The sequence below is a fragment of the Pteropus medius genome, unplaced genomic scaffold, assembly GCF_902729225.1.
Source record: "Pteropus medius unplaced genomic scaffold, Ma_sr-lr_union100, whole genome shotgun sequence".
Lineage (NCBI taxonomy): Eukaryota > Metazoa > Chordata > Mammalia > Chiroptera > Pteropodidae > Pteropus > Pteropus medius.
Genome location: NW_024340849.1, coordinates 14982336 through 15007859, shown reverse-complemented (window position 1 = coordinate 15007859; position 25524 = coordinate 14982336). Strand labels below are relative to the sequence as shown.

General features: G+C 35.0%; 1 protein-coding gene across 5 annotated transcripts in view; it reads left to right on the top strand.

Moving 5' to 3' along the window:
- Positions 1-25524, top strand: part of RAB27B (RAB27B, member RAS oncogene family) — a 125506-nt gene that overhangs the window by 79506 nt on the left and 20476 nt on the right. Inside the window, exon 1 of one of the 5 annotated variants that reach the window (XM_039841181.1) lies at positions 11845-12562. The exons of 3 other annotated variants lie outside the window; for them this stretch is intronic. The gene's annotated coding sequence lies outside the window, so the exon portion shown is untranslated. Of the gene's footprint in view, positions 1-11844; positions 12563-23335; positions 23341-25524 lie in introns of those variants that run through there. One more of the 5 variants, XM_039841187.1, reaches the window with a different exon arrangement.

Sequence of the window (25524 nt, the reverse complement as noted above, 5' to 3'; positions counted from 1 at the left end):
CATCCTCTTCTGGCTGCTCTGTTAAAAAAGACAAGTCATATCTCAGGAATGTGTTCTAGCACCATAGAATAGAAAACCTAACAGATTGCTAAAGTGGTTGAATCTATTGATTTGGGCTCATTAACATCATACTTTAATAACTGATGGCCAGCCCATATTAATTTAAGGACAAACTCCCATTCTCTTCATTTTACTCAGTAGCTTTGTTCTAATTCTGCTATGACTGAACTTATGACACTTTGAGCCTCAAGATCTACTTCCCAAAGCATGACAAAACGTATCACAATGTTCTAAAAGAACTGAAGACTAATTCACTTGTAATGATTACTTCTGTAATTTTCAATATATGAAATATTGTCATATGATTGACTCGTAAGTATATGCCAAGTGGGTAAGTTTAGGAAAAGTTATTCTCCTTTCTTCTGTTCCCATCCCATCTTCATCCTCATTATAATATGCCTTCTGGTTCACTGTTTGAAAAACGTCTGGGGACTATTTTTATTACATTTACAAACATTTTTTGTACAGCCATGTGACTGCTTCTAACTCCTCAATGAAAGTATTTCTGATTATTACATAATCGGTATGAGAACATTTGACATGCCCACTTGTCTTCCAGGTGTATAAAGCATTCTTTGCTATGGATGCATCATTTCAGACATCTATTTCTGAACAAATGTGTTTTAAATAAACACTACTTATGATATGCCAATAGCATAGTTATTTATATTCTAATTATTATAGATGGAGAAGCAAATCCTAAAAAACATTTATGACTCATCTATGAGTTAGACATATAATCCATGTCTAGAAATATCCCAGTCAGGATTTCTAATTAGAACCACATTGACTTTAGTCCTTTTGTACTTTTTCCTCAAGCTTTTGATTACTTATGTTATTCACTAAGCTATTATCTTACTGTGAATCTTCTAGATTATCCTCCTTTGGAAATTCACCAATATTTCATTTTCTCTTGGTAAATATCAGTGTGTTTTTCTTGTTCGAGGTTTATGTATTGGTAAGCTAATATCATGGGCACAAATCTCTTGTTTTGCATAATATTTGGACTTGTGTGGAAATATAATAATAATATGAAGAAAAAGGCACAAATATCGCAAAAGAAAAGTCCTATAATTTATGATGAGCATTTGTGGATTACTATAAATTTTGACTGTTAGACGTGGTTGTCAAGGGTAAAAATTTACATTGATTAGTTTTTGATTAAAGACTGACAATAAGCACCATCCTTAAAGACTGATAATATATTTCAACTTTTAAATATTATTACCAAAAGAAAGCATCATTGAATGCGCTAATTTTCAGTCTAGACCACTACGTAACAAAATTGATAGTTTGATCATTTGCTTCTTAATCGACTCAGTTTCTCAAATTCTACTTTTTCTTTCAAACATTTACTGTTTGGAATAATTTTTTCTATATAACTTGTAGATTTCAGGACATTCATATGGTATACATGCAAAGGTATGAAAAAGATGAAGGGCTAAACAAACACTTCTCTCATTTTAGTCATAATCTTTATGAGTTTAGTTTCTTTTAACACAATTGCCAAAATCTGTCCAAGGAACGATTTAAAGGCAAAGTTGAACTAAATGATCCAGGTGACAGTGAGGTCTTCTCCAAACCACAGAGTCCTAAGGACAAGGATATATAAAGGCAAAAATAAAAGTTTTCAAAAAAATCTATTTAAATAGGGCTTTCCTGTTGGCCTGATGTATTATCTAACACCCCTAGCTACTGAGAGCATATATCGAATCTGGTACTAATTAAGACAAGTCTAAGGAGTAGACTCAATCTTGAAGAAAATATTTTGTTTTTTAAGCAGCAAATATCATCACTTAATTCCCATTACTTTAAAGTTACCCTATTTAACTGTATCTAAAATTAATTGATACTAGAATTAAAAAGGAGAGTGAATATTTTTATGATATGTATTGCAATGGTGAGTTTCCAGGACTACATTTATATTATAGCAATTGTATGTATAAGTAAATCCATATTCTTAAGAATATTCTTAAGAATAGTTTCTTTTGCCATGAAGCTTTATTAAGAAAGAAACAAAAGATGCTCTTTTGTAGGCATTTTAGACAAATGATATATTCTCAGCTTCTCCTATGTAATTGGAAATAATGAAGCTTTTTATAAGGCTGGACATTCCCTGGGGCCCCTCAACTCCTGCCCGGGCAAATAATTTTATTGTGTTTCTATTTTATCGTGGAGGTAAGATTGTCTCCTTGAGTCTTCTTTTTTTCTTTGACATTTGTTGATGGTTGAGCAAAGAACTTTCTTTTTAAGTGTAAATCATGGTTAAATTGATTTCTCTCAAAACTTTATCTCAGAGCCCACTTTTCTCTTTTGATATTTTCCTACAGTGCTTGGTGCCCATTTGTTGCTCCCAAGCTGGAAAATTAAGGACTCGTTGACCAGTCTTTCTGATGAATTAATTTCTGCTAAAGTATCTATGACTGAAAACAACGAATGAATTACTCTTCTCAATAAGCATTTTGCTTTATAACATGTAGCAAATATCCTAATATTAGAAGTTTCAGGCTTAAGAATAGATTTGTAGGGGAACACTTTGGGGCAAAAAGAACTTTATCAGTTAAAGCTAATGTAGCCCATGTGAAGGGTGGCACTATGGTCTGGAATTTTTGGAGCAGCCACCATTGAAAATCTTTCATCACTAGGGCCAACTGTGGGTTAGATAAAGACCCAAATCCTTATGGTCGCATTCCCTTGTAGAAAAGGTGTCCTTTCTATAGAGTCTCAAGTCCAACCTCAGAAAGGGAATTGGCCCATTCATAGAGTTTGAGGCTTGTCCACAACACTTGACTGTGTATCCTTGATAGTTTAAGTTCTTGATTTCCTGTCTTGTGGGTGAGATTACAAGTATGTAAATAGACTTGGTGGTAAGCTGGCAGACACTGTATTTAGTCCACAAACTAAAGCAATAGTAACTGATCAAACTGCCTGAGCATTTTTCTATCAGGGATAGTAGCATTTTTATTAGCTAACTTCAGCCAATTGCTAGTTTAAGAGGTGGGCTTATAAGCAACTAATTTCTCTAAACAGGTCCAGGTCTACAATTACAAACTAAATGGCCAACCTCATAGATACAGGATATCAAAAGATCACTTGGTCATTTGAATCTTGGTAAATTTAGAGTGATTCTTAACAGCACTATAGCCCTCTGAGTTGTTACCTTCAGAAATAGACACCAGTATACTTTAGTCCAATTTCCAGCCTGGAAAAACATACTCATAGAATAAAATGGCTCAAAATTGAGGATTTAAACAATTCACAAGAATCACAGAGAGATAAGAGTTTGACTGTCCTTAGAGACAAAAAAAAAACATGTGTAACTGATTATAGTAAGCAAAATAGAGTCTAGCATTCACCACTTAAACTCATTTGGAGTGTTGTCAAGTAACAAGATAGGTCAAATGTCTCATGTCAGAAAACTGTTATATAAGATATAGCTCTAAAGTAAAACTAATTTGTTCATCACGAGAAAATTTAGTCCTGGTTTTCTATCTGTACTTGGATTATTTCCAAACTATACTTAAGTTCAAGTCACTGAAATTTAGACAATTGGACTGGAAGTGGTTGACCCACTTATTTGTAAGAAGGGCTGTAACAAGCAGTCTCTTGTTTATTCTACCATGAGGAAAACATAGGTCAGATGACTACGGACATTTTTTGAAATATTTTTATATTTTTTTCTTTGCATAACTACTAGAACACTTAAGCAAATAAGCTGAAATTATTTCTGGTCTCTTTTTAAGAACCTGAAGTTTTTGAACTATTTTTCAGAAAAGCATTTCTATAGAACTTTATGTGTGAAAGGAAATTTGGGTAGATATTTTCAACTAATTTTTAAGAATAATGTGGTTTATCAGGACATTCTTAAGTCCATCGAAGCTAAGATGATAATATCAAGAAAGACAAAGAAAGTCACCATTGGGAACATATCAATGGGATAGGTCAAATTCCATTTTCCTCTGGGTCACAGAAGAATTCAAAATATTGACTACAATGTATTTTAACATATCCATTGCCATTAGGTTTTATCTGTCTTTACTTTTAAGAGCACATGCCTATTTAAAATTATTTTTAGTGTGGACGGCTGCTGCAACTAACAATTTAACCTTAGATTTATTTGTTTCAGACAACAATATTTGTTATATTTTGGATTCATGCATTTGTAATAATTTTGAATGAGCAGAAGGTGTAAACCTCTATAAAGTCAATCACTGTCCCTCAGATTTACCTATACAATTGTCACTGGGTGTTGTTAGCAAGTAACATAACCTCACAAGAGTTTGTGGTAAAGCTTTTAAAGATAATTGAGGTTCAGGAAGGCAGTAAAATAAATTAGCGCTATGTACAGTTGACATTTAGTAAAGATTTATTGTAAAAGCATACCTATACTCTTAGACCTTCAATAAAATTTAATCTTTTGTTTTAGCAGTGGTATATAACCCTGTATCAAGAAGATGCTTCTGACTCTGTAAGGAGAACTTGTACCTGAAGTGGTTTTAAAAATAGGCCAGGAATGTTTTTGCAACCATCTCTCCTGTTCCCTCTTCTGATTCCCCTAAAACTAGGGGTGACAGTAAACACACTAAACAACCAGCATGGCACCTGCTGACCAATCAGAATATCAGGAACATTTAAGCCACACTGGTTTGTGCCTGTTTCATATCCGTTGGGCCAGGAGATTAAGGTCAAACTATTATTAAATAAAGCAGAGCAAACTGGCTTATTTGAAAATCAGATACATTCTAACCTTCAACTCAATCTACTTGATTTTAACACTTTAAAGCATCATATGGTAACATATGATTTCTTCTGAAATTAAAAGTGTGAATGATGAAGTCTTCTTTGAAATAGTTCTTCATTTTCTATAAACTTTGGCCAAACTGGAGATATATATTTTTTCTTCTTTTTCAGATAATCAAGGTTAAAATAATTTTTAAAACCATGGATATAGAGCAACCATCCCTCATATGTGGCAATCTGTATGTCAAGTGCTCATCCAAACAGGTTTAGGACCACAGTCTAAATGAGGAACAGGAAGTATAAGTGCCACAGAACTAGAAGAAAAGTCATTTCATAACTCTTAGATGGCTTCAGTGAAGAGGGGAGGAGTATCATAGTAATTAGGGTGGAGTCTGAAATAACAAGGGTGTGACTTCAAGAACCAAGCCAAGTTCATGAATGAAGCACAGTATACAATTATGGTTTATCTATATATCAATATCCTCTACAGGAAATAACTTTGTGGAAAAAGACATTGAATTAGCCATCGACCATGACAAAAAGCCTTGAGTTAAAATATCTAGTGAGTTGCATTGCTAATAATTGCAATAATTTTCATTGAATAAAGATCCAAGAGAATTAATTATTGTTGGTGATAAGCCAAGTACATATAAAACACTAGACTGAATTTTCACTTAAAAAACTAATTTTAATTTAAGGCTACTTCTCACATAGTTGGTCCCTAGAGGACCAGCTATGTGCACCATCCTAGTTGAATGGACCAATTTGCTTTACTACTAGTGCTACAAAAGTCACATGTATCTTTCCCAGCCTGCATTCTACCAATTTTTGCCTAATGTATGTCTTTATATTGATGCTACCATGAATATGAAGGTGTGGTTATTCCAAGTTTAACAATGTTTTCCATCACCTCTAGAAAGAGAAGTCTCTCTTTAGAATCTAACAATTTAACCGAAATTAACTCCTTACGGATTAGGCTGCTTTTCTTTCAGACATATTAGCATTATAATACTTGGTGGTATACCTGATATGTTTTCCTAAGTTTAGGGTAGGAATCTGTTAGGGAAGAAAAAAGTCCTCTCAATTCTTCTAGTTAAGCAATAATGGATATAATAATAATAATAAAAGGCCACTGTAATAGGAATAGGAAAAAAGTAAAATTGTGAAATAGGTTGATATTGCCTTCTTTTTAGGCTCGCTCACCTTGTTTCTCTTCTTTCCCCAGGGAACTTTGTCCCTTGTGGGGCTCCCTGGCCACTCCCCTGGGATTTGCTCCTCTTGTCTTTGCTCTAAACTTTCTCCCATGTCCACAAGGTTATCGAAGTTACCTGTCCCAGGTGCCATTCCCTCAGAGCCATCCTTTCTACTTGATAATTAATTGGATATTCTAATTGTTGCTAATATGCTAATGTGCTAACTGGCTAAAATATAATCGTGTTAATTTTGGGAAACTGTATGATCGATACTCATGATTTGTTGAGTGTATACTTGTGAATTTGCCTACTGGTTAAAATTCATTTGTAACCTGAAAATCAATACTCCTGATACATTCGTGATCATTCATAGACATACATGGAAGTAGGAAAAATTTTGTTTCCTGATGTGCAAATTCACAGCTGAGGTCAAACATGTTGACACTGTCTTCTTTCAGCTCTCATACTGTAAACAAGTGACCTTTTCACGGTTTATTTAGTGGTGCCGCTTTTTTTTTTTTTGTATTTTTGTGCTTTTAGGTGAAAGTTTTCCTGTTTAAAATGACCCCCCAAGCATAGTGCTAAAGTGCTTCTAGTGTTCTAGGCGCAAGATGGCTGTGTTGTGCCTTATGGAGAAAATATGTGTGTCAGATGAACTTCATTCAGGCATAAGTTACAGCTGTTGGCCATGAACTCAATGTTTACGAATCAGTAACATATATTAAATATGTGTCTTTAAAAAGAAAAGCACATAAGATTTGTATTGATCAGTTGGTGAAAATGTTGTGACTAGAGGCTCGTAGGAACTTGGCCCTGTATTTCACTGGGAGCACAGTGTTCCTTGATTCAAAGTCTGCAATGTCTTTGTAAAACAAAACTACCATAAGTAACAAGAATCAGCTGTACTTATTTCCTCCCATAAAGGGGTTTGCAATAGTTTAGAGTTAGAGATAAAAATGGAGTAAAGTAGCTGAAGGAAGAATAAAAAACAAGCAAAAATGGAGTCATGTAGTTCAGAAACAGAGAGAGGTAAAGTAGTCTAACCAGAGAACATTTGACATCTGTTACATTTAAGCAAAAAGCTAAATTCTGACCTTCCAGGCAATGGGGGTGGGGGGGCGGTGAAGAAAAAAAAAAAGAAAAAAGACTACCATAGCTTTTCCTATCAGATTAAAAAAAGTATATCGATATATTGAGAAAGATGCATTTTTTTCTATTTTTATATTTTAAGAGTAACCTTATGATACTAAACACATAATGGATAGTGTTTCTAATTGTAATTTTATAAATGATGTAGAAATGGACCTAATATGATTGCCTTTATAATGACAATAACAAAACCCAAGGCATTGATACTATTTCTTTGCTCTATGAAGGATTTCTATAGGGATCTAAAGTCTGTGTATTGAAGGGACGCTGACATGAAATGTACTACTATCGCATATGTTATGCTAACATTTACATTCTTAAAGACCTTCAGATAAAATTATTGTAATGGTGGAATTACCCAGTCCTCTAGTAAATTGGTGGCGGGGGATGGAGGGTAAATATGTTTGTGCAAGTTGCTGTTTGGTGCCTCTAAAGTCACAGTTGAAAAAGAGTATTCACATTTTCCTGTGAATTGGGCAGTCAACATGCAGGCAGCCCAGAATGAGGAAGGCTGTGGCCTCCAAACCATTCCTGACTACTCCCATTAAGAACATGATGTTAATTAGAAATATCATGTTGATCAAGAGGTTAGATATACCTGAAACTGCCCCTTCAAGCCTTGACTTTTAAAATATCCATGCTTATTTTTATTTATTAATTCAGTCTACCACTGGTGCCAAAAATTTCCTAATAAGATTTAGAGGAAGATACAAAGTATAGGCTCAAATACTGTAGTGAATAAAGAAATATTAAGAAAAAAACAAAAATTCAGCAAAAGCTTATAAACTTATTTAAATCTTTCATATACATTTTATGGATTGATCATTGATGCCTAAATTCTTGAGCTTAATTTGTCCTGATTTTGTATTGATTTGATTATTAACCCGCTCACCAGAATTTATAAAAATAAGTGTCAGTAGCTGTTTTGTAAACCTAAATTATTAGAAATTTTTGTATAGAGATTTTTATATTGAGTCTTCATATGATTAAACGATTAAATGGGAAAAATTCATAAATAAATGACAGTGTACTTCTACAGACTCTAAATAAGGAGACATTTAAGTTTATTACTGCTGACCTACATGGAAAAAAGAAAAACGAAGACTTCAGGGAAAAAGAATTTTTAAGTATCATAGTTTTTAAAAGTTATAAATAATTCAATTTTCCTATTTTTAAAATTAAGAAGAGCAAACAAAAAACTTGATTCAGTTATACATAACAAATACAATTAAGTGGAGATACAATTTGATTTATTTGAATAATATGAGTTTTATGCAGATTACTGGCCGTACCTTACCAGAATGTAATGCATTCTGGAAAATATCTATTAAATAAACTATGTGTAAGTATAAAAAATAAGTAAATAAATTTTATGGTATGGTGTGGGATGATAAGGAGTAGGGAGTTGGGGGGTCTGTTTTCAGGAAGCTAAAAGCAATATAAAATCCTCAATTACTCATAGCTTGTTAGATGTAATCTTTGATGGTACAGATATACCATTGTATACATATTCTTTAATTTTGTTCTTTCAAAGAAAATGCTCTCTTTTATAAAGGGATGGTGGTGGCACAAACACTGCTATACGAAGATGGTGACATAGACAAATGGAGCTGTTGCCTGGCCAACAGCATCTCTGGGTCATGGTTTTCAACGTTCACTCCTGAGTTGATTTTGAAAAGTACAAATTTGGAATTGTAGCACTGCTTAGAAGGGTTGATATATAATGGGAGAAAGTACAAAGTTTGAACATGGGGAGGTGAAGACTGCTTTAACCTCAACGTGACTTACTCTGGTGGCACTTGGGCTGGAGAGGATGGATACCTGCCCATCCCAACACCCAACAGAAATTCTGACAACTATTCACTGAGGCTGAGGCTCTCTTCTCAATGAGACGATAGCTTTTGGTCAACTGATTTTAAAATTATTAATTTTAAAGATTCCTGAATTATTAGCTTTCGATTGTCATGTCCAACAGATAATACCCTTTCCTCCAACTCTCCATACCCTGCAATATAAAGAAGGCAGATTACTTCTTTGGGAATGTATAGAATGTGCAGACCAAAATAGATTTTGGAGAAATCTTTTTTTAAAACATTCATAATAGAAAATGAAATAGCCCTCTAACATATTTCTGTCTCTGATAAGCTATGAAAATAGTACTGGTTTGATGAGTTAAGTGACATTCTGCTTCTCCCTGGCAAATATTTACTCATATTTTTCAAATAATAAGTTAACTAAAGTAGACTCAGGCTAGAAACTTAATTGGTAAAAATTTAGCAAAGACTCCTCCCTACACATAGACCATCAGTCATGTATCGTATTAATACCTCCCCACCCCCAACAGCAAAGGACAATCAACAGACTCCTAGATTATCTTATTTTTGTATACTGTCCAAAAACAACTGAATAGAGGTCAGTCATATTATAAATATATTTTCCCTTCTTAAAAAAAAGAATTTAACAGAGTTTGTCTAAAAAGCAGACTCACATTTTATTCTAAATATGTTTACATTTGTATAAATGTCATTTATAATCAACTGACCTGGAACACAAGCACTGCATAAAGTATGTCTGTATAGTTATTTAAAAACAAAGTACTTACCAGCATGTCACGTTTCAAAGCTTGGTGGCTGATGTTAGTACATAAAAATGCTTATTCACTGCTCTTTCTTTGTTCATTGATTTCCATGCCCAAATACAAATTTCCTGACTTTAGGCGTATACATAGTCTGAAAGACAGTACAGTATTGTCTTGTGTTTACAAGCAATAGGCTGTGGATTCTGACAGACCTGGATTCAAATTCTAAGTCTGCCAATCAGCTGTGTGGTTCTGGGCAAGTTCATTAACCTTTCTGTTTCAGTCTTTTCATTTACAAAAACCCCAGCAATTTTCGTGAGAATTAAATTAATGTATTTAAAGTGCTTAACATAATAGCAGCTCAATAGGAGGTTGCTAATATTAATTCCAGTTATCGTCTGGCAATTCAACAAGTGGTTATTAATATTCTATTTACATCTAACTACACTGAAAAATCAGAGTATAATAGAATAAAGTATTTGGGAAAATTCCTATCAGTTTTGTTTTCAAAGTGTATCATATGTATTAGTTTTGTCTTTCTGTGTTGGTTCTTCACTCCTATTACAAATTATTTTTTTTAAATAGTTTAATTATATTTATGCTTCAAAATTCAGAAAGCGCAAAAGTACACAGTGAAAAGTATCCTTCTTTTCCTTGTCTTCTGCCTAGCTCCCCTCCCCAGAAACAAATCTTCAAAATTTATTTTATGCCTGGATAAACAATTAGATACTATTCTTCTCACCCTCCCTTTTTTTGCACAAAAGTTAGTATACTATTTTGGGTTGTCAAATGAAACACATGACATCCAGTTAAATGTACAATATTTGGGACTTACACTGAAAAATTAATTAGTATAGTATCTGAAATTCAAATTTAGCTAAGTGTTCTGAATTTTATCTGCTAACTTTGGCATCCCTAAATTCCTATCCCACTGTTGGGCACCTTGTTTGTCTGCTTTTGGTTTGTGATTTTTTTTTTTTTTCATATTAGAATCACCCAAGATGGTTTTAAAACTCCTCAGATTCAAGCCACACACTCCAGACCAGTTTCATCAGAATGTCTAGGCGTGTGCTTGGGCAACAGTTTTTTCCAAGTGATTTTCTTGCAGTGGTTTAATTGAGGAAAACTCACACTCTGAAAATTACACCCATTTTACGTGTACAGTCCGATGCACTTTGTCAAATGCATACACATGTTTTTACTTAATGTATTTTGGCGATCACTTAAAAATCATTTCTTAAAGTGTAAACCTTTTAGAGCAAGCCTTATATTCTGTGTTACATTTCTCCATAGGACTGAGGACTCCATAAGTGTTTCAGATACATACAAGTTGACTAGGAACAGAATCCTTTATTGCAGTCATTATTTGGGTTTAATGCACAAAATGAGAAATGTTGTTAATGACTGTTTGCAATTGCAAAGAAATGCAAAGACTGCAAGAAATCTTTGCCAACAGTGTTTTATATCAAGAGATCATCTCCATGTGTGCAGCATCTCCCCACTGGCTAAGCGGTAAGCCAGGTTCTTTACATATACTTCATGACCCCATTTACACAAGGGGGATCTGGGACCGAAGTTAAATAAATTGTTCAAGCCGTGTGGCCAGTAATTTGAAGAGTTGGGATTCGAACCATGTCCGACCACAGGACTTGCTAGGGTCACATCCCAATCTTGTCTGCTTTTGAGATTCCACCTTTCTTGACATGATTCAGAAACTCTTGTTTTTAATTGGGGGAAAGATTCAGAACAGCTGTTTCTGTTTCCCCATGGATGACTATCTCAGCTAAAATGCCTTCTAGAGAGAACCAGGAGGAGAAACCAAACAGATAAAATTCCTTTGGGCTCAAGTGTCTTTCATCTCTATAGGCCTTTACAAGATAGTTCTAGCTTTCGTGTTTGTTTGTTCACCTGTCTTGGACCACCTGAGTGTGAAGGGCTTATGAAAGAGGTTGAACAGACGTAATTACTAGTTGTGATTTAAGGGGAAAGGAAGCAATGTCTTTTGTTAATCAATCGTATCTTACTGCTCAAATTGTGTGTATCTCTCACGTCCATGTCTTAATGTGTGACTAAATGAAGGAATCGAATTAAAACACCAGGGGTAAATATCTTGTTCCTGCACATGCCAAATATTTTCTTTCTCTTCCTTTGTGGATGTATTTTATGAAATGCATGATGTACAGACAGACCACAAAACCATTCTAGCTTCTGCAGCAGAGAATACACCATGAGTATCCGTTTCAAAGTTACTTCCTGATAATGATATCTTCTAGTAAATTTAAGGCAGATTCACAAAGGAGGGAAGAAACTGAACTCTGTTCCCGGCTTAGCTGCCGTCATCTGTCTCCATATTTACAACACTTGTAAAAATTTCTTGCATGTAGTTATGTTCAGTAAATGTTTGTAGAACTGCCTTGACATTGTCTTTTAAAACTGAGGATACACTGTGTTCTGAGTAGTTTGGCAAAGTGGGCAGGGATAACAGTGGGACTGATTCTGCAATTATCCTGGAATCAGAGACTATGGAGATACATTGGGATCTTAAATTCTTTTAATTTTGACCTTTTTGATTCACCTAGAAGCATCTTTAGAAGATCAACTAAACCCAAAATGATAACATTCAGCAAAGAGTTGATGAGAAAGAACTCTTTAAGGTCCAGTGAGTTTCAAAGAGAGAGCTTGATGCCTGGCAGTCCATGGCAAGTGTGGGATTGTTTGTTTGTTGTTTTTCTTTTTTAAAAAGAAAGATCCGTGAAACCACAATTTGAGTGATTCCAGTAGTTTGGAATTTGGTTTTGGCCCATAATTCAAAGGAAAATGCTGTGACAGCAACAAAGAAATTGTAAGTATAGTTTTCTCTAAAACCTATGAAAGAAGAAAGAAATGGAAACTAGGTCAATTTCTTAATGTTTTATTAATTCCCTTCATGTTTTGCTGTTTCTATGAATTGGCCTGAATTGTCTCGATTTTGTCTCTTTCAGAAGTATCGCAGTCCTTCGTCTCTACCATACAGTGGGTTCTCTTCATGTGTGTTACTGTTAGTAAGCCTCGTTTTGGTTGAAGGACTAGCCTTTCTAAGCTCAGAATGATATATAACTCTTGTCAAAAGTTTATAAACTTCCCCTTTACCTAGCCCAGGACTTTCATTATTTCACTACTAATGTTTTCACCTCACTTCATGCTCTTTCTCCAGACCATTTTCATTTGAATTTTTTCAGTAGCTTTTTGCCTGTGTCTTCTTTTATATCTGTCTTTATAAATTCTAGCTGAACAATTTGATTTTTCCCCCTCTACTCCTCACCATTTTATTGCATCTTGTTTCAACATTTAGCTTTAGACTTAGCGTATTAGCAAATGTGCAGATTATTATATATTCAATTAAATGCCACTGTTAAAGGGCAGATTGGTTTTCTCAAGTTAATTATTTATAGTAGCTTTTAGAATCTGAGGAGCTCAACAACTGTAAATGTGTTATGCCATCTTTAGGGCCAGCTTGGAACAAAATTGAGGGGGAGGGAAGATAGGGGCCACTCCCTCCCTTTTTTAGTATCCTTCTATCTGCCCATTCACCTTATTCTACTAAGTTTCTTGTCTGTTTTCCTACTGATGAATTTCATTAATACAAATATGCCGTTCTAATTTTTGCCTCTTTTTCGTAATCTATTCAACAAAATAGGTTGTCTTTTTTTTTTTAAACCAGATACTTGGCTAATAGAAACTTGCCTTAGAAGACTTAGTTTAGGCAACTGTGGGAAGTAATGAGTTTGATGAGTTAACCTAATCAATACTAATGAATGAACTACTTACTACATTATGTCCTCGGTGACTTCTTGCCCTAATGCATTGTACAGTGAACATTACTTTCCACTAGACCCATTAAGGAATATCTATTGCATGAGGATTTCATGAGGAGTTCAGATATTGTGGCTGAGCAAATGCTGGGATCCAAGAAAGTCTTTCAGTATACCTCAAAAAAATTTTCTACAAAGGCTAATTTAGAGAACAATTATGGAAAAAAAATGAGAAAATACAAGAGGTTTTCTACAGTTTGCCTTTGTACCACATAGAGGAAGGTCAACCATAACCTTTATTTTAAAAACAAAGTTGAAAAATAAAGCTGGTAAATTAAATAAAAAATTTTCTAATCCTCTATAAGATCTTTGTCATATAGGTTCTGAGAATTTAACTTAGCTGAATTTTGTCTGCAGGCAAACCTACCTCCAGAATTCAGTTCCTTATTGAGCAATTAATTTATCTTCTGTCCAAGAATCAAGTCCAAAGTAAAAATAGTGACTCAATAGTAATTTTCATCTTTCGATTTACATAGAATGTGAGTTATTTGCACATCCTATCGTGATAATGTTTTCTGGAATTTTCCTGAAACACTGGCCATTTTTATACATTTAAAAACATGATTCTTGCTTTTTCTAGAAGTACAGATTATTTTTATTATGCATCCTCCAAAGTTGATATCTAAGATAATGTGTTGCTCTATTAAGAGCCTTGGATAGGGATCACAGAAATGAGGGTTTGAGCCAATGGTTCTCTTGCATGAGATTCTGCAGTATTGCCAATGATAATGAAAAAGAAAACAGGTAATAGCTGGGGGAAGGGGCTATACAAAAAATTAAAATAAGATGGTGCCATAGAAAGCGAATTGGAGCTTTCTCTAGATTCAGGGGCCCTACGAGACCTCTTTGATAAACATTTAAACTCAGAACTGAATGGCAGGGGACAGCTTGTGAAAATAGGGAAGGAGGAAAGGTGACAGGCAGAGGGAAAAGCCCGTGCAAAGGCCATAAGAGAGGATGAAACGTGGCTCCTTAAAGGACTGGTAGAGAACAGTCAGGCAGGTCACACAGCATTTTGTAGGGCAGAGGAAGGACCTCTGGGTTTTATTTTCAGTGTGATGGGATGCCATTGGGAAAGATTAAGCAGAACAGAGATGTGGTCTGATTTGCATTTTTAAAAAGATAACTCTGCTTGTTATGTGGAGAATGGATGAGGGAAAGGAAGAACTGGAAGCATGAAGACAAGTTAGGAGGCTCTTATCAATTGCAGTGACCTTACAGTTTGTTCAAATTAGGACCCTTCTGAGAGTGAAAGGAGATGCTATTAACTGACTAGGAGATGAAAATGGGGCCTGTGGTGAGCATACCAGAGCATGTGGTCACTTTAGCTATTACGGTTGTCTTATGCCATTTCATTTAATCCCCACAATAAACTCTGTGTGCCCAGTGCATAGTATATGTCTGATAAATGTGTGTTGGTTGAGTGAATAAGTCAATGAGTGAATCTGCAGATTAGTCTCCTTGCTTTAGTAATGGAGCTAAGCTATAGGTATATCGTGAAATCTAATTTTTATTATAAAACCCACACTCTTTAATTTTCTTACCCGACACCTCATTATTGTTGCTTTTAAATATTTCTGAACTGCCTCACATGTATTTTTGTTTTTTTCCTTCATTTCCTCCTCTCTCCTGGGTGTTAGTGTTTTACATACAGGGATTCTATAAATGTGTTTGCTGCACTAGTTTTTATCAAAGGCAGAAATCGGAGAGGTCACTGCCAGTGTAGTGTCCCCAGGGAACTTTTTGATCTTACCTTTGAGGCGCCCTGTGCCATGTTTAATGCCCAACTTCATAAGGCCTCCACCTGGGCAATCTGTCAGGGTTCATTCAACAAGGCAGATGGCATGTGGTGCCCTGATGTACCACTTACTTCTTTCACAAAGAATTCTCTCCTCTGTCCTCTTCTGCCCACCCAGAAATTAGTACCACCTTGCTCCCAGGTAAAGGGACCTAGGAATCCTTTCCACAGTACCCCACCCTACTCTTTACAGGTAGAGTAGCTTTTGCTTGTTAGATAACTTGTACCAAATTCTCAACAAAAAAAGATGACCTCATCCTCCTACTTTGAATTATGAGCATAGAAAAATTCAAATGTGTGCATTTTATAAAATTCATATTGTAAATTATATAAATTTCTGGCTTACTCCATAAACATTCTAGCAGTCTTCTCTTCTGACAAGATCAGTTATAGAGAAGACTGGCTCTTAGACAGTGGATGCCTGATGATCTTCCCATGCTAGATGTACCCACGTGCACGTGTGCACATGTGTGTATGCATGAGTGTGTGCATATGTATGTATGCATGAGTGTGTGCAGGTGTGCATGAGTGCGTGCAGGTGTGCATGAGTGTGCATGTGTGTGTATGCATGAGTGCGTGCAGGTGTGCATGCATGCATATGTATTCATTATGACCCTGCTAATCCTTTGCAATTAATACCTGATGTGACCCAGTCAGTGCTGTTATACTGAAAAAAAAAAATGTTCCAGCTTGCATTCTTATACTCATTTCTTACATTTTATCCTACTTATTTGTATTGCATAAGAAAATGTAAACCTAGCCACCATGAGATACAGTATATCACTTGCTGACATTTGTAAAATTATTCAATTATTCAATGAGGACACATTATTATAGTTCAATTTATAGGATTAGTTTCTGTTTCATAACCTGGGGAAAGTCAGCTCTTCCAGAAGATGGAAGATTTTCGGGTGTATAATATCATAGTCTCACCCTCGGCTTAATTAGGGGAAATAAAATGGACTCAAATTAGCCTGTGTTTGTCATTATATAAATATGAACTGGAAGATTAGATACTGAGTAATTTTATCAGAGAAGGGCAGAGCCAGCTTTATTCTAAAATATAAATCCTCTAATAGTCACATACAGTAGTATTCACCTTAATCTATTTAACAGAAACATATATACAAAACAAATGTGAAACCTCTATATCGTTATCTATGTAACTAGAATTTGTACTCTTTAAATTTCATATGCAAGCATTTAGCTTTCATAATTTTGCCTCTCATTATAATAATAATACGTACTAAGAGGGGCTCAGAATTCAGCAGGAAAACCTCCAGTTTAACTATCAGGAACCCCTCACTGGCAGTTAAGGTTACTGGAACCTTAGGAAACAAGACAGGGATAGAAACGTACTCGAATTTTCCTTTTTAAAAAATGATGGATAAGATATAGAAAGGATATTCTTTGATGTTGGGGAAATAGAATGACTCTCAAGAATTTCTTTGAGACACAGACCTTAATAAACTGGAAAGTATCCGATACAGTAAATACGTTCTTTGTGGACAGATACCTTATTGTGATTTCTTTCCCACTAAAATGTTAATTTTTACCTTTCAGTATTTTGACCTAATGTAGCGAATTATGATATGTCTTTTTTGTTCAAAAATACCAAAAAGTAAAATGTAAATCTTTAATGGAAAATGTTAATGGTTAACCATGGCAGGAGTGGACCTCCGCGAGGCAGAGATGAGGTGTGATGTAAACCACTCTGTTCCTGCAGTGTGGTAGAAGCTTTCCTCTCATTTTAGATCAACTCCAGAAAACACAGGCAAAGCTAATTTCATAAGAACTGTCTTATAACAAATCTTAGTTTATGAAAACTCCAACTCTTGGCATTTATTTCTTTGCTGGAAATCATGGCTCTTCTTTTCAGTGAGAACAGGCAGTCTGAATTGGCATGCTCAAGAGAGTATGTTTCTACATGAAAGTCTCTTTTTCACTTTAAGGACAATTTGGACAAAAGCATAATGCATAAGTCTGGGTAGCAACCTTATTTGAGTGTAATTCCAGTAAACCACGCACACTCGAATATTTCATGGCTTTTCTCAGCCCAATATTGTTATTAACCAAAAAAAAAAAAAAAAAAAAAACCCTCTAAAGTTAAAGAATATTGTAGAACAGAGAACCTCACTGCCCTGCTAGGACTCTCTGCATTATCAGAACCTTAGCAGGCTCCGCGTGAGGAACTTAATAAGCTGCCTTCTGCTCCATTCTGATTAGAATTTAAAATGTACCGAGCAGCAGGGGGAGGTGGGCATAGCTGCAAATGCCTTTGTGTTAATGGTGACTTTTCTGTCTCCAGTAACAGCTGGGGGTGAACGTTGTCAAAGACAAAATTATAAATGTTTTATATTGGAAAATGCTAGGTGAGTTTAAGACATGGTCAATTTATTAGGTTACTGCCGAGAAGTAAACAATAGACTCATTAAAACTGTAATTAGTCATTGTTGACATTTTATTTTTAATCAGAGCTCCAACAGGGGATAAAGTGACTGTAATAATATAGTGCTTTGTTAAGTAGAAATAAAACCAATTTTTTAAAAATTTAGCCTTGTTTTTTCCTTGGGATTTTTATACCACCTTTGTTCTGAGAAATTTAGTGACTTCATTTTAGGCTGTAAAGTAACCTATGTTAATTGATTAATTATTTTGTGTTTTTGTTACATTGTATCATTAGTCAAAAAATTTTTTCTGGTTCCCTTTTTCTTGGCAAGTCAAGAGTGGAGATTGAATGCATTGAGCCAGGTATTTTACATACAATCACAGTAAAGACCCTAAGAATCAAGGGTTAAGTAATTTGCCCATGGCCATCTGGTGGGTAAGTAGCTAAAATTAAACTTTTGAATCCAGGGCTAGGAACTTCAACCCCTGCCTCTTAACATTACCCCACTGTCAATACTTGACTCTGCAGATCCAGCCTCATTAGCCAAACCCCACAGCCCCCAGAATGCCTCTTCTGCTTCCATCTAAGCCAAGTTTCCTGCAGCCAATGACACTAGGTATACATTCTGCCTGCAGGACCAGTGAGCGCTCTGCTCATCCCAGTCCCTCCTTTCCCCTTTCCCCATTAAACACCAGCTCTCATCTCACCTCCCCCATGAAGCCATCCTGATTACTTCTGCTCCCACTTGCTCATCCTTTATGAATTTTTCCTTCTCCTCTGAACATCTTTAAAACTTAGTTAGAGCCTTAGATTTTTTAACGTAGAGCTCATTTTAAGTAACCGATCAGATGAAAGGACTTAACATGTTCTCTCCAACCACAGAAGGATTAAGAACGATGTGTAATAACCTTCTTTATTTTCTATTCAGCTTCATCTCATACATATTGCAAGAATAAAACTCCAATTTAGAAATTTCAATTACCATAAGCATCAACATAATGTAGAAAGAGCCCTTGTGAGACAAATAAGCACTTCCTTTGTAGATATAATCTTTCTTTTCCAGCATTTGTTAAGCTCATGAAATGCTTCTTATTAAAGAGCAACTAAAACAATGGCCAGCCAACATTCTTTTCCTAAAGGGATCTTGGATTTTTTATGTTTCTTATTCTTGGAATTACATGGCCCTCTGAGTTACCTAGAATTATGTCTAAGTGAGAAAATTGTAATAATGTGGCATTCATCTTATTTTCATAGATATGTGCCGATGAACCCATAGATACCATCTAATTTGGCTTCCTTATATCTCAGAGAGGCAGACTTCGTGTGCAGATATTTTGATTAGTATGCCCCTTCTCAGATAATGAAGCAAAGCAGAAGTTGGCAGGACTTCCTCAAAGCAGCAGCCAGCTGGACCATGAACCTGATTTGCAAGATTATAAAGCCAACATCTGAAAACGTAGTAAAACATCTTTTAAACGAACATCTCTTTAACTTAAAATCATATATTTTTCTGACGTGGCGACATTGTTTAATGTCCTTGCATATATCATATAACTCTACCGAGAAAAGAGATGACTGACTGGCATCAAAGGATGGCACGCCCTTGTGTGACGAGGAAAGGAACTGTCCTGAGACTCGTGCTGGTTGACCCACTGAGGCAGGTGCCTATGGTGAGAAAGGGACCCTCTTCCCAACTCGCCTCTGTCTTAGGAAAAGATATGTCTTCATGAACGTGGTCACCTCGTCTCTGTTAGCTATCATTGAGGTTACCTCTAGCTCTTCAAAAGCAAGAATTGTTCATTTGGTAGTGAGGCATCTCTGGGCTGAGAGGCAGGGCAGTGGTTCTCAAACTTGGTTGTATATTAGAATCATCTGGAGAGCACTGAAATATGCTAATGCTTTTGTCTCACCAACAGGATGCAGATTTACTTGCTTTGGGGTGCTGCGTGGACGTCAGGGGGTTTTAAAAGCAGCCAAGTTTGAGAACCACTAGATTGGGAAAACCCATTTTCTGTTCTTACCGATCGATCACAGGAAGGTGTTGGCCTCTTTGTACGAACGTCCTAATCTGCTTTATTGCATCGCAAGACTTTCTAGTCTGGAAGATATAATAAGTACCAAACATTCTTTCAATATAAGGCTTTGCAGAATTTTAAGAAATTTACATTTCTTTTTCTTGCTCCCTAGTTGCGGTCCTGGCTAATAGGACATAAAAAGCATTTTAAAAATGTCTGACTCCCTATAAGAAGTAAGTCATGTTGTCTGCTTATAAAGATAAGCAGAAAAGCTTATCAGGTCAAATACTAAATCTTTCAAAGTTCTTAAAGCTTAATTTATGTAATACAAACATTCATGCAACATCTTCAGTGCATGTAGTATATTTGTTTATAGTAAAATATAATGTTTAGAGTAAAATAATGTTTTTGGAGCTACAATTTGTCAGGGAAACAAAATTTAGAATGTGAGGGAACAAAATTATATGGAGCTGGCAAAGCATGTAAAGGACATTGTAATTGTGGGTTTCAACAGAAGGAGGAATCCACTAGCCCTAAGAAGAAATCTACTAGCCTTAGCCAAACTTTACTGGTGGCAATCAGCAAGAGGAAATTGTTCTAAACCGTAACAGGATCAAATTAGAGGAACTGACTCGTTTTACAACCAATGGGTTTATCTACACTAGAAAGAATTGCTGGAGGGTGTTACAGAGTCTCAACCTTCTAGAAGATATGCCTCAAGGTAAAGAATGATGATGAACAAAATAGTTCCCAAAGCTGGCTGTTCTGTCATAGTTTAGTGGATTATTTAGCCTCCAAGTTCCAGGACCTGCCTGTAAAGATTCTGATTCTGCTCTCCTGGAAAGGCCATAAAGTTTTTATTCATTAACCCCCAAGGGATATGGGTGATCAGCCACTGCTGGGTCCCACGGGGTGATATGTGCACTCAAATTTCATTCCCGTGTTGTTTCACAGGGTCCTGATAACCCATCTGCCCTGCTGTTTCTCAGTGCTTTTCAATTAGTCAAGATTTGTGAGAACATTTGCTCAGTAGGTTGGCTCTCAGGACCCTGTCAAATAAATATTTTTACAAATAAGAAATTATTTTATTTGTGGTAATTAGGCTCATCGAGTACATCTACAGGCCCTTTACACTGGTTTCAGGAGGGTATTATTGTTTGAGTAACCTAGTAAGTGGCTGTATTGCAAACCAATATTAACACATAGCTAGTGGACCTAGGTGAGATCAATTATTCTTAAAATAAAATATATTATTATATTGTTGGGCTTTAAAATATTAGCTTTATTGAGATATAATTCATATACCATAAAATTCACTATTTTAAAGTGTTGTTGGGTTGTTTTAAAGATTAAATGTGTTAGTCCTTAGTACTTAGTGCTTAGAACACTGACTGATATATAATAAGATAATATAACTGTGTTAGATAGCATTTTATTATTATTTAAGTTGTCTCAAATATCCCTTTCTAATCATTTGATACTGTTATTATTTTAATTGCTGTCTCTTGTGTGTGGCATTTTTCTTTTCATAGTCACCGATTGCCATTTTTTGGTAAAAATTATTGTATTTATATGAAAACTATGTTTATTGGTACATTCTATGAGAATTGCCCAAGTGTAATTCTTATCTCTCTGGAGAAGTAATCATAAATTCCTTTACTGTAACATCTATGAAGTTTCTAATTACTATTTCTGAATTTTATGAAATATTAAGTGTACGATCTAAAGACATTCTTATTCCAAACCATAAAAGAATTATTTTCTCATTGGTTTAATATAGTGTAAATGTTTTACCTTAAAACATCAATGTGAGCTTATGGCTGATGTACACTTTTAAAGTGAAAGTTCTTTTATTTAAAGTGAAAGTTCTTTGAAAGTTCTTTGATTCGCTTACTCATTGATTTCAGAGACACTTTAGCATCTACTGGGCTTCTTTGGGAGATTTTGGAGGGCTATTACAAAACCGTGCCTTGGGGTTCAGTAGTTTAATGTTAAATGCTTGAAACCATATTTCATAGTGGAGATGGAAATGCTGCAATGGAACATACAACAAATGCTTCGGCTATAAGCCAGCTCACTGAAGACCCACTTAGCTGGATATTAGGATATCTAAGCAATCCTAAATGTGGCAATCATGTGGCTCTCTTTCAAACCTGGAATTTATGAGTGGAAGTAAGTTATACAGGAGATCTAATATGGAATACGTACCCTTTCCATGGCAGTCTCTTAGCTATGACCATGCCTTTTATTTAATTTTCTAAACATTTAAAAGTAAAGGCATGTGTGTGAAGTGGATTCTCAACACTAGCATTTTGTATCAGTAAGGATTTTATAAAAAACGAAAACCCAGAATCACTATAAGTGATACAGAACATGATACTTATGAATAAGAATTTTCTGCAATCGTGGGATCTAGTTAGGCAGTCTGTGTAAGCTTGCTGCTTTGCTGTTTCGTGTTGTACCTGAAATCAGCAGGACCAGGGTCAGGAAAGAAAGATGGACATGAAGTAGGGGAGAGCAAGGTCAAAAGGGAATCCATCAGGACGAACTGAAATCCAGGAGAATGCCTGGAACTTGCCCAGGTCCTTCACCACCTCTGACCTTGATGATGCCAGTGACTGTTGAAGGGGCTATGCCTTCACCATGTAGCTGTATACTCACCTAGCCTAGGATTCAGAGAAGCTAAACAAGGAGATCTTGTGGGAGCTAGAGAAGCTGCACATCCAGTTTTTCTCTGTGCCAACAAGGTGAGCTGACGGGTCAGTGGCAATGTATGTGAGCTTCAAGGCCTGTGCCTGCGGTATGACCTTGGACACACTTTGGGACTGCATACATTTATATTTCCAAGAAGGCTGTGAAGTTCTTTTGTTTAGAGGTATTTTATTTTATAAGCATTTAGAAATATTCCTCAATTACCTTTAACCTGCAAGTGCAAGCCCTCAGATTTCTCTAAATCAGAAACAGTGACTTCATTTTATTTCTACTGACCATTTACTTATCTGAAGCCCAAAGCCTGCATTGTTTTAACTGACCCTGAGATTTGGGTCATATCTCCTAAACAATGTTTTTAAGCACACATCAGTTAGGGGTTTCTTTTGATCCAGGGGTACATATGAGCTTCAGGGATAATCCTAGGTCATTGCTTTCATGTTCTCTTAGAAAAATTCCATTTAGAACACCTGTCAATATTGTACTTCAACTGTGGACAAAATAGTTTTGTGCTTAGCTGGCACCTGCTGAGACGTAATGATCCAGTAGTAGGGAAACACATGAAAAGTATTGATCTAAATGAATCGGTATTAGTAAACAGAATAATTTAAAAGCACTTTCAATTCAGGTAAAAATGTCTTTCTTAGATCAAGGAGCAGCCCTATTCTGACCCTGATTATGAGATTATTGGCAAACTGCAGGGCTCTCAGTAAGAATACACCTTGGGCAAATTTGGGCAACTTCAAGTCCAGCATTCCAAGGTCTACTAGAACTTGACTCCAAGCACTGTGTCTCTCACGGGTATATAGAAACTGGAATAAAGTTGGAGAAGTATAAGAACTCATGATCAAAGAAATTGTGGATATGACTGAATTTAGAAGCTGAAGAGGAGGGGTAGAGAGGACATTCTAAGGAGAAAATTGATGATAGTAGAACATGCAATTACTGGACCATGGATTACAGTATGAAAATGATAATAAATTCTTGAGATAACAAGACTGATACTCTCATTGGTTCTCTAAAGCTTATACAAATAAACACAAATATACAGAATTAGAAATGTCAAGTAGAAAAATAAGTATCAAAACAGAGGTAATTTTAAAAATTATATGAGAGTAGTTTGTACCATTCCATAAAGTACATTTGAATTCCTAGGTGAAATGATTAATGTTCTACAAAATTATAAGTTTGCAAAATTAATCCTAGCGAAGACAGGATTAAATGGACCAATTACCAAAGAAGAAATAGAGAAGGTAATTTAATAAAAACACTCCCACACAAAATCACCAGGACAAAATGGTTTCACATGAAAAATTTTCAAACATTTAAAGATAAGATAATCTTGACAAACTATTCCAGAGCACAGAAATGAAAGAAAAACTGTCATAATCTTTCAATAAACTGAATATAAAGTAAATCTCAAAACTGAAGATTGTTTCAAAAACAAGACAAACCTTACTTATTAATGCTGATGAAAAATTAAATAAAACAGAAGAAACAAAATCCAACAGCACATTAAAAGGTAATATATCATGAACAAGTGAAATTTATTTTATAAATGTAAAGATGTTGCTATCTGAGGAAATCTATTAATAAAATCAAGCTAAGGAGAGAAATCAGAAGATCATCTCAGTAGAAGAAAAAATATTTGACAAATTCAGTGTCCACTCATGTTATAAGCAGCCAGCATCTTGCTTAGTGAGAAAAAACTAGAGGATTTCCAGCTAAAATCAGGAAAAAAGATATACACTATCTCTAAATTTTCTTAACTTTATAGTAGAAATATTAGACAGTGAAGTAGACAAGAAAAAATAAATAGACATAAGAATTTGAATGGAAGAATTAAAACCATACCTATTAGTAAACAATATGATTGTACTTCCAAAAAATTCAAAATAATGAATTGAAAACCACTATAATAGAAAATTTAACAAACTATCGGGTAATAAAACCAATACACAAAAATCAATAATCTTCATATAAACAAAATGATAGCAAACTTGAGACGGCTGAGTCTCAAGTTACAAAAGCAAATAAAGAAAAAATATTTTTAAAAACCTAATCTAAACCTAAAAAAAAAACATTCAAAACCTGTATGAGGAAAACCATAAAGTAGTCCTGAAAAACTCACAGTAGAAGACGTGGCCAAATGGAAGATGTATGTTTTTGGATAGATAGGAACATCAATGTCATAAAAATGTTAAGAAAAGAAAAACAGTGAGGAGGGGATAACCCTTCCAGATATTAAATATTTTATGAATAATCATATTTAAAATGGTGCTGCATGAGAAGATAATCAGACCAGTAGAACAGAAGAGAAAAATCCTGAAATAAATCCAATTCTATATAGAATTGTACTGAATGATACAGGTAGCATCTCAAATCAGTGATGAAAAAATGAATTTGTAAGTTGTTTTGGGACAGATATAAAAAGATGTTTGAATCAATTATTCATAACATGCATTGTGATAAATTCCAGATGAGTTAAATATTTAAATGTAAAATAGAAACCACATAAATACCAGAAGAACACATGAATGAATTCCTCTATAACCTGAGGTGGAGAAACCTTCTTAAATGATTTTTGACTCAGGATTTGATTAACAATAACATTTTTTGGGGTGGCATAAATACCATAAGCTAGATAAAGAGACAAAACGAGAAAAAGGATTTGCAACTTAAATAACAAAGTTTTAATATCTCTAATATATAAAGAACTTCTAAATATAGAACAGATAAGCCATATTTTAAAAAAGACAGGAGATAAGAGACTTGCATTTGCAGAAAAAGAAACACAAATAACCCTCAAGCATATGAAAAGATACTTGACCTTGATCAGTATAAGAGAAATACAGGCTAAAACAGTATTACTATATTATTTCTGATCTAGCAAATACCCTCAAAGCCAAATGTTTGACAACCTTTTTATAGGGTAGGCACAATGTCAATAGTGTGAGGTTTAGAAATCTTCAGAGATATGTATTGAATTATTTAAGAAAAAAAATGTTGTGAAGCTTGGTGTTTGCTTCAAAATAATGTGGT